At 36.1% G+C, this 11342-nt stretch overlaps 1 non-coding gene across 1 annotated transcript; it reads right to left on the reverse strand.

The window, feature by feature from the left end:
* Positions 1-10144: 10144 nt before the first annotated feature.
* Positions 10145-10216, reverse strand: TRNAY-AUA (transfer RNA tyrosine (anticodon AUA)). Its single transcript has one exon. It is a non-coding gene; the product is annotated as a tRNA-Tyr (tRNA).
* Positions 10217-11342: the final 1126 nt, after the last annotated feature.

An 11342-nucleotide genomic window follows, 5' to 3' on the forward strand; every position in this document is an offset into this window, starting at 1 on the left:
AGTACTCGAATGTATCTGAATAAATATCACATTGAATTGACAAATTACATAAATAGCTTAAAGGAAGAGAAATTATTTCAGAACTTTATTTTGGTATGTTATATCCAGAGGAACTTTTTGTTTTTGATTTTAGATATTTTATAACAAACATAATTTCTGCCCAGTGGGAATATATTTGAGACCTGGAAGTTGAGTATTATATGCATCTGATAAATACAAGAACAACAACCAATTGGAGGATCTTCTAAACTATCTTGGATATTTAAGGTGTCAGTGATATTAATATGAAAAATTATAAAATTTGTATAAAGATTTACATTCTCTACTTTATGATCATGGATTTTAATTAAATAAATATAATTGTTTTGATATCGAGTGGTTTTATTTCTAATAATACAAGTAACCCAGATAATTTTCTTTTAATATCCGAATTTTGTTTTTTCCTATTCAAATGCTTCCTTTTTCCCTATTATAACTTTCGATAAAATTTTATCTACAGTATTTTCTGGTAAGTAGCGGTACCTAATTAAAAATATAGGCCTAAGTATAATTTACATTATAGCTCATTCCTATTTGTAATACGCAAGATTTTAATTTCCTCAGCTACCTATTATGTTTTTACTTTTGGATTTTTTTTTTTACAACATTCATGAAACAATTTATAAGTATAATTAAAAATATATTAAATTTACTATCATTATCAGTGACATTATGTACATTTTTCCAAAATTCATTTTGTAGACAAGAATTTAAACAATGATAGATTCAATATTTAGAAATTGATTACTTGCAATTTTTCGGTAACATAGACACTTAGGATTTGTGTACAGTACCGGTAATCAGATTAAAGGTTCTGTCGAACAAGAATTCAATCTTATTTGTCTAAAAAATATTATCAATGGCTGTTACTTCCAGCTTGTAGTTTGCTTAGGATACTTATTGTATGACCAAGATTATTCTTTGGTTGGCGGGAAAGGGCACATAAGTAAAAAAATAGTTATTTATGGTACTTGTGAGGTAAGCGCATCTTTATTGCACGAGTGGAAAGATTTAAGCACGAGGCGTCAGCCTCGTGCTTAAATTACACGAGTGCAATAAAGATCACGCTCATAAGTACCATACGTAATTTTATCCATGACCATAACGAAAAATTATGTTTTATAAAAGAAAATATGTTGAAAATAAGTTCTCATGTAATCACATACCATGGCATGGATTTTAGAATCAATAAGAGTACTAGGTAGGTCATTATGTAGGAGGCCATGATTAGTAAAGAGTGGTATCTAAGGCTTTGGATAAATAACAAATTATAATTAATTATATAATTTTAATATATATTTTTTCACTTTAAACGTGTATTTTCGTCTTTTTGAAGTTTCAGGGATTATTTAGAAGTGTTCACGGGACTAATGTGATTAAAATAATTTCACATTTTACTTCTGTAAACTTAAGAGGAATATTAAAATTTTTATTAATCATTATGTCTGTATAGCTCAGTTGGCTAACGCGTGTTGTTTTAAAATCCTATAAACCCAACTTCGCAGGTTCAAGTCTCCTCGCATCACAGAAGGTAAATTATTACAAAATTTTAAAAAGATGCATATTAGATATGGATGTAATGTACAAATTACGACGTAGCAGATAAAGAAAAGAGAAGGAGATTGAGTGTATGTATATTTAAGAAATGGTAATAAAGAAGTAGAGGTAGTGACATCTAGTAACTAATATATTAACTTCTTGAGTAATAGTTCAATGGAAAAGTATACGTGTGTACCCGGGTACTAGGAAAATACTAATGAACTGTGAGATAAAGTTCAAACTGTGAGGTAAAGTCTTTATCTCACTAGTGAAATAAAGTAATGTTGAATAAAAGCCTACTTTACAAACGCAAAAGTATTTAGTAAAGGCATGTTTTTCGTTATGGTCATGGATAAATTAATTTTTCAGGAGAGACTTTCTCTTTAATTTATCCGTAACTGAATATAAATATAGTAATGAAATTCATGCATGTTGGTTAAAGTAAGACCCTTTTCAATTTAATATACAAGAAATTTTATTATTTCAAAAAACGAGAAAAAATACTAGACTTATGTGATTAGGTACAATAGAAAAATAGACTTTTTTTTACTTATGTACCTTTTCCCACTGGCCCAAAGGTAAGTTTAATTTACTTACACGGAAACTTTCTGAGAGATAATCTATTTTTATGTGGTTTGTAAACTCTTTTCAGTAATAAACCTAAGTTGGATATAATTTTTTGTCTCCTAAAGATAACGAAATTTGACCTCCAATTTGAATTTCATAGATTCTAATATTCTGTCACTATAGAAATCAGACATATCAATTTTACTAATTAATAACAGATCACAACTAACAAAAGTATAAGCACCACCTTTTTGAAAGACTTGTCTACAGAAATTAGTGCTTACTATGTATTCATGTGTAATATTTCATATGATGTTCGATTATTATATATAATAACCAGGACTTACTGTACATGGGATTTACGATTTTGAGATGCTAAAGCACTGATTAATTCATCAGTTTTTTTTGTATTTTCATTCCCCAACATTTTAATGAAAAATAATTAAATTACTGTGTTTAGATTATTATCATTTGAAACTTCAAAAGCGTTCATCATTTAACCTTACTGATGGAAGGTTTAACTATCAGTAAATGGACCTAACCTTAGCATCAAGACTATACAGTAATTAGAAAACCTAGAGAGGAAAACTGCAAAAAATAAATTTACAAATTTACGATACGAAAGTGTAACACAGAAATATTAGCGTACAATTCTGTCTTTTCACACGGTTACTTCTGATGCTATGTCGCTACTATGGTCTAGTGGCTAGAGCATTGGATTTATAATCCTATGGACCCAGGTTTGATCCCCGATATACGTAATTCTGATTTATAACATGGTGAAGCCCTTGATTCAGGTAATACAAGGATTTTCTCTGGATGGTCCTGTTCCCTGTGGCATCCCAACAAATTTCCATCATTTCATCTCATCGTGGGTGTAGTGTAGACCAGTCTTCTATGGCGTACCCTGGGAAACAACTCTGTCGGTAAATTGGTCTACATAACTGGCTTCATATGGGTGAATGACAGAAAGTCAAATTCCCGCCATTAGAAAAAAACGTCTGATGCTATGAGCTGTACCATTTGGGTACAGGCCATGTAATATATATTATCTTTCTACAAGACTGTCAAACAAATGTGTGATGCCACAAGTCTCAGGTCCCACTCAAGCCTCATATTCATACTCCACACCCTCCTGTTAAATCCTCAACAAAATTTTTGAGGAGACCCAATTTGCTTAACTACATTAGACACCTCGAAGTTATCACTCAGTTTCGACTTTAGAAACTGTACTTTTCTTATGATACAGTGCACATTTAAAAATTTGAAGTTTCGTAGCATGTTACCAGGTAAGGTTACTAGATTATTTTAATGAAATATAGAGCACAGTGGTTCAAAATGTAGGACTTTACAGCAAAATGTAGGACATTTTAGAATAATGTAGGAAAATTGAACATCAAAATCTGTTGTTGTCGTTTTCTAATGCCAGGCGTTTGACAATAAAGTCATTTGACCTCTTGCACTCCAATATTTTTCAAAGATATTATCATGACCAGCCACTGAAGCACAGATTTTGAGGTGTTCCGAATCCATTTCTTGGTTTGAGTTGCACAATGGGCAGTTAGGGGACTGATATATTCCAATTCTATGCAGGTGTTTGGCCAAACAATCATGGTCTGTTGCCAATCTAAATGCAGCTACAGACGATTTTCACATCAAAATCTAAACTGTTGCCTCTGATTGAGGTTCTGGCTGATATGTACATCTATAATCAGGCTGTACATCTCACTTGACGATATGTGTCAGAGGAAAAAAAAACTGTTTGTATGCATATGAAGTCTGATTAGTGTAATATGTAGCTAACTGACGATGTATGCAATGGAGGGGAAAAGGAACTGGCCGCATTAAAAGTGGATATAGTACAGTTTAATTCTAGCCGATTCAATTTGTGTGTAGGTGTATAAACTTTATCGGAAATCACATGACACATTAACTTTAAGATGAGTACAGGAAAATGTATTTTTTAAATAAAAATTAACTTTTATTTCTGGAAAGTGATTATGACTCATGTACATTTGCATTAGTGGCTATTCACTGTCTTCATTACATTTCTCTTAATTAAGATGGAATTATGTAAAAATTGGTTTCTTCATCAGCATTTTCTAAATCTGTGGATGATAACAGTTCATCGTTCAATATTTGATCGCTAGATACTTCAGTACCATCAGAACACCAAGTTTCAAAATTTGATAAATAGTCATATACTTGAGGTCGAACTTGCTCTTCCTGTGAATTTGGTGCAGTTATAGGTGTGACGATAGAAGCTGAGATTTCAGAAGGATACGTATGCATTCGAGCTTCAAGTGTGGGAACATTACCAGGTATGATTTGATTCACAGGAGATTGATAATGAGGGACCATTCGGTCTGTCACAGGCTTTTGCAGTATATCACCATCTAGAACACCTGCTTTATTTCTTTTTGTTGTCATATGATGTCCCATTCCTGCAATTGGATCCGTTACTAAATGTCCTGCTTGACGCAGTTGATTTTCCATATGTAAATCCATTCTTACTGGAGGAGGGTATCTTTCGCTTGTAAATGGTGAATTTTCATAAAATGCTTTACTGATATTCATTTCTGTTGGTCTGACATTATTGGTGTTAGTGCCTACGCAACTCTGTGCTTCAGTCTGAGCTCTTGCAAATTCTTCAGTACCATTTACTATTTGATTTAAGTTTGTTTCGTAATAATTTTGTAATGGATGAAGTGAAGAAATTGTGGACATTCTTTCCGGATCCATTCTATTATAATTATCATCTGAGAAAGGTATATACATTTCAATTGGTGCAGGGTAGCCCTGATGGAAGTAAGGAAAGGCCTGGGAGCCAGCGAATTGCGAAGCAATATCAAAGAAAGCTTCTGGCTCGAACTGCAGTTTTAAATTTGAAGGAATTCTAGGTTGAAGTTCTGGCTGTTTAGAAAATTCAAGAGGTACCCCATTGATGATTTTATTATATATATGTGCACTTTTGCCTATATCATATCGCTTCTGATCGTATCCTTGCTGAATGAAGGTATTTGGCTTCACATGGTAGGCAACAGTTGATATTTTTGTATTAGTTTTATATGAAGGATTGTGCTTCAAGTGTTTAGAACCCATTTCGAATTTCTGTAGTCCTGGCGAATGAGTTGAAGCTGAGTTGCATTTACAGGAATTGAAACCAAAGTTGGATATAATCTTTTTTTCAAACGCAGATATTTCTTGCTCTTTTTGCTTCTGCAAGTATTCTATTTGTTGCTGACGGCGTTCAAGCTCTTTGGAAATCATTGTAAGTGTAACTGCCAGCTGGTCATATTCAAGATGATTTTCTTTAGCCTGGTCTACTAACGTTGGTTCTGATTGAAGACAAGTGCATGGAATTAAAGTGGTTCCTTGTACTTCACACGGATCTTTCGATGCTTTCTCAGACAAAGATGACTGACAAGCGGAATTTGTTATATGCAATGCAGTAGACATAACTAAGTCTTCTTTGTTATTTGAGTCCACTGCAATTTGTACTTTAAATGATGAACTTCTTACTTGCAAAACTTTAAAAGGGGGCTTTCCATCTTTCTCAGTTGAAACGGTGAGATCTGAGAATGGTATGGACATTACAAATGGTGCAGGGTAGCCACGATGGAAGTAAGGATAAGCCTGTGAGCCAGCGAATTGCGAAACTGTGCCAAAGGGAGCTTTTGGCTCTTGTGGTTTAGCTGACATAGCATTTTCTTTGTCATAAAATTGTGCATCATCGACTGCCTCTTCTTCCAAATTATCAGTCACATATGCTGCACAAGGGATTCCTATTCTACCTAATTCGCTCTCAGGAACAGGAAGATTTTCAACCCATTCTGGCTCCGAACTGAATACAACAGTCTGATTTCGATCGATTCCTAAATTTTGGTCAATCATTTTAGTTCTTTCGTCTATTATTTGTTCTGGTTTGTGGCTTGACTGAACTCGTATTGTCGTTACTAACATTGATAGATGCATATCAGTATTAATGGAAACTGGAATATCGAATCTAAGTGGTGATCCAGTGACAGGAAGTGCTTTAGTTTGCTTCACGCAAGTACCATCATTTGTTATAATACAACAAGATATTTCTGTTTCCGTCCCTTCAGTATCTTCGGTTGCAATTGGAATCTGTAATGTCAAAGGAGATCCACGTGAACTCAGTTCTTTATAAGATGTTCCTAGTTCTTTGTCGTCCTTAAAAATGGTATACTTAATTTTTCTTTGTTCTGTATCTCGGTTTTCATCTAGAGTATTCAAAGTCAACATATCCTCGGTAATAAAAATAGGGACATGTAATTTCATTTTTGATTCAGTTGTAATAATTTTTCTAGTAAAACTTATTTGCTTCATATCATTTATATTAATATTACAAACAGCAAACGTGTTACCTTTTCCGGTATTTAGAGACATCAGACTTGCAGCAAGAGTCATTGAGCAAATTCTGTTTTCATCTATGGGAAATTCGAATATCTCGTTATCCAGAGCTTGGGAAGTTTCATACACTTTTACACCATTAAAAAATACTTCAAAGAACAATTCTGCTTTCATTGGTCTTGCTGTGCTTCTACCGCACAGTTTATTATCACAGATGGGGACATTTAGCGTAAGATTGGGAGTATTCAAGTCCACACTCTTACTGAATATTATATCCTCAGCTCCTTCTCTTACAACTTTAGAGACGATAATGTTATTACGATCTTTATAATTCTCGAGATTTAAATTTCCCGTAAGAGTTAAGATGCCGTATGTAGTTTTATCTATGGGAAACTTCAGTTTCAACGGCGAAGTCATGTCATACATTTCGCTCGTTTCATACAGTTTTATTCCATTTTTCCACATTTGAAATTTTATATCCTTTCTACGAAGAGGAGTTGGTAAAATGTAAGTTGACAGTGATAGAAATTTTGAATCATATGGAACATCAAATCTGAGAGCCGAACCACCACTGACCAGTTCTTTTGTGAATGTTCTTTCTTGCACTCTGTCACCTTCAATTTGATAGGAAACTATAGCTTTCTTTGTCATAAAATTCTCTGCTGTTAGATTTCCTGTGATTGTTAGAAAACAAGTTGTTTTTTCATCGACAGGAATTTCAAGTTTCATGGGTGTTGAGGACCCGAATTCCTGGCGCGTTTCATATTCCTGAATGCCATTGCGCCATATCTGACATACCACGTCCATTATAATTCCGCTATCCAAAGCGGAAATTATAAGATCGTCAGAATCAAAAACTAAAGGAATTCGAATTCTCAACGGTGAGCCACCAGGTAGAACTTGTTTTCTTGAGGTTACTTCTTCAGTCCCGTTTACTGTAACTTTGTAAACAATTTCTGATGAGATGGCATGTATTTCTTCACCACTAAAAGGTTTAATTTCTGGAGTTACAAATAGAGAATGGTGACTAGTAAGTGTACATATTTTTACCAAGCCCTTTCCTCTTGTTCCTAATGGAATTGCGAATGATAAAGCTGAATTATTAGGCCCAAGAACTGTTGGAGCTCCTTCATCTATGACTTTATCGTTTACATTTATACTGTAATTTACTTCGCCTTCAGTTTCAGGCTTTGTGGTCTCCCAAGCAGCTGGGATTTCTTCGAATGTCATATTCAATGACGTTCTTAAACCAGAATTAGTTGATTGTATTACCAATGTCTGAGAAGAGAGCATCTCATTTGAATAAGGTTCAAAGTGTATGTTCAGATTTGTTACATCAGCTGACTGAGGAACTGTATTTGGGGGCGATAACTGACCCCCAAGTCCGCCAGGTTGGAATACAGCAAGTGATTTATTAATTTCAATATCCGATTCTTGCATCGAAACGCCCAATAGAGTAGTTACAGGAAGTGCATGTGAGGCTTTTATAACAAGTTCTGTTTGTATTGGTTCTATCTTTAATTCTTCAGTGCTTGGTACTAGTGAACTGTTGAACTGTAAGGCGTATCCCACACTGTGCCTGTCTTTCTCGGTTATTTCCATTGCATCTTCATACTGCAAAGTAAACTTAGGAGCTATCTTCAACTCCTCTGCAACTTCCACTTTAATTCTACTTTCCGGAGCAGTAGGATTCATTTTAACGGTAATAGCAACTGGAGAGTCTTTTGATTGCCCAGGCACTTCTGTGACTGCAATGTTTCTTTCTTTAACACCGAAATGTTGATGCGTCAGTGGTTCAATGTTGTAACTGTTTCCTGTCTTATATGAGGAATCTGCGTGCCCCATAGGAATAAATAATGTGGAAATCTGACTTCCATTATTGGGATTATTGAACGATAGCACGGAACTTATGATGTCAAATCCAGAAATTTGACTTGTAGCATACAAATCTCCTGTGATACCATATCTCTCTTCTCTTGCAAATGGAAATCCCCAAGCTTCAGAATGTATGGGCATTTGAATTAAGGCAGGTGACTTTTTAGGTAAAATACCAGATAATGTCGACAGTTGAGAAATTGCAGGCCCAGGAGGCAAATAGTAGTCATGCACCTCAGCTGATTCATCTAATAAAGGCCAATCTGGCATTGGAACATCAGTCTGATCTTCTTCTTCTTCTTCTTCTTGGAGTTCAGCAGACCAGCCAGTCAAGATCTGTGGCAATCCAGTCCTGAACTCTGGTGGAATTGTAGCACGAAATTCTTCTTCCTCCTCTACCGCGACTGGTAGCTCGGAAGAAAGAAAATATGTTAAAGGCTCGAAGGTGTACATATATTGCAACTTCACCTCTTTGGGCTTAGCTAATAAATCAAAATCCCACATGGGAATGTCTTCGGCACTTACTGCCCGTCTTGCCTCTTCCTTCCATGGTACTACAAAATGACTGAAGAGGTCTTCTACATTCTCATTTATGTCGATTGCATTATTCTGATGGCTTTTCATAATTATATCGTTAGATGCACTATATAATGGAAAAGCATGTACCTCGTCATTGAAGTCATCTGTAATCACTTGTTCTTCTGCATATTCGTCTGTTGAGACTGTTTCTGCTGTAAGATCCTGGTAAGCAGGTTCTTCAGTTTCATTCATTTGCTGATCGTACACATGAACCGATGGGATGAAGGCAGAAGACTCTGATTTTACTATGATCTGATCTTGCTCTTCTTGAGGTATGGAAGATATAGAAGTTGATGTAAGCCGGTCTCCGAGTGCAATATCCGTTTGCACGCCCACCGTCTTGTTACCCAGAGTCTCATCGGTTATGTCTACTCGAAATACCTCGTCTGTCGTCTGATCTTGATATGTTCCGAACTCTGCTTCAGTCATCTCAGAGACAGGAATGAACTCGGATGTTTCAGCCACTGATGAGACCTCACTCGACGTTTCTCTTGGTGCTAAAGCAGGTGTCCATGCTTCAATCATCACATTCGTTGAAGCCGGTGTAAGTTTTTGTACAATGATTTCGACTTGTGTTTGTCCTCCTCCTACCCACGACATCATTGCATATCCTGTTTTATCTTGGCCATCTGACATCATTGCTGTCCTTATATTTACCATAGCATATTGGCCCTTTAACATGTTTCTCAGTTCCCTTTCCGGCATATCTTTCTGCTCAACTGGCCCAGGGATGGTTCCATTTAATTTACGAGTAATCTCAGGGCAAGGTGTAGAGACCGCATTCAGCACTGAAGTGAGAGATACAGTTTAAAATAGTTATGTAGGAGAGAATTAATTCCGTGATCAGATATTTTATAGTTTAGACCAGCGATGTCAATTTCTTCTACCTGTGGCAGTGGCATCACCTATGTCTCTGTGGCAAGCCATGAAGCTATCAGCATCTATCGAGGTCTGACCGTGAACTATTGATATGCGCGCACAAGTGTGTTACATGTGCAATTTGACTCCATGCTTAGTTAAGTGATAGTGATGGCTTCGTATGCATCTACATCGACTTGTTCGTCAAGTGGTATTAAATATTTTGATCCTACTTGGGAAAAGCGTTTCTTATGTTAGAATTTTGGCATATATATTAAAATGGTGAAGGATGAGTGGAACGGAGAAAAATTCTCTCTGGCACCGGGATTTGAACCCGGGTTTTCAGCTCTATGTGCTGACGCTCTATCCACTAAGCCACACCAGATTCCCATCCCGATGTCGGATCCAATCCTCTCAGTTTAAGTTCCACCTCCTGAGTTCCCTCTAGTGGCCTACCCTCATGCACTGCGTCATAGATGTATGACAGTGGCACAATGTCCACACAAGTGCAGAGGTGCACTCGTTAGGTGGTTTAGTGGACAGAGCGTCAGCATATAGAGCTGAAAACCCAGGTTCAAATCCCGGTGCCAGAGAGAATTTTTCTCCTTTCCACTCATCCTTCATCACATGATGGCGCAGAATTTCTGCACGGAAATATCATATGTACTTCGGTACATTGTAATAATATATGATATGCGAAAAATAATCACTTAGTGATTTAAGAAGGCGCTTATTCTGTTGGATCCTGGGCACTTAGTCACTCATTACGAGTGCACCTCTGCACATGTATGGACATTGTGCCACTGTCATACATCTATGACACAGTGCATGAGGGTAGGTCACTAGAGGGAACCCAGGAGGTGGAACTTAAACTGAGAGGATTGATCCGACATCGGGATGGGAATCCGGTGTGGCTTAGTGGATAGAGCGTCAGCACATATAACTGAAAACCTGGGTTCAAATCCCAGTGCCAGAGAGAATTTTTCTCCATTCCACTCATCCTTCATCATATGATGACGCAGAATTTCTGCACGGAAAAATCATATGTGCTTCAGTACATCGTAATAATATATAGTAAAAGTTTGTTATGTAATCAAATATTATAAGTAAAAAAATATGCTGATATAAGTTATATGGGATTTATTACGAGCATTCCAAAATTAAACTACTGTGAATAGAATAGTTGGAATGCGGAAATCTACTGCACTTTCCGAAACTTGAAGCATTAGATAACTGTGAGAATATTTCTCTCGAAGGATTTGTAGGTGTTAAGACATCTAGAGAGGCAATTCAAAACACGTTACTAGAATATGAGGAAAATGGAAATTTGGACCTCTGTTTTTGATACCCCATTCACAGTACATTTTAAGCATATTCAGGGCGCACCATTGCAAATGGCATTGATCAACCTAACATGCGACAGTAAGCTTCGTGAAAAGTTCATCAATACCTCAAGTACTGATCTAATAGAATTTTACAAAGCACTTCCGGACTCACAATTCGCAAACCTG

This window comes from Periplaneta americana, chromosome 12, assembly GCF_040183065.1.
Source record: "Periplaneta americana isolate PAMFEO1 chromosome 12, P.americana_PAMFEO1_priV1, whole genome shotgun sequence".
NCBI classification, from domain to species: Eukaryota; Metazoa; Arthropoda; class Insecta; order Blattodea; family Blattidae; genus Periplaneta; species Periplaneta americana.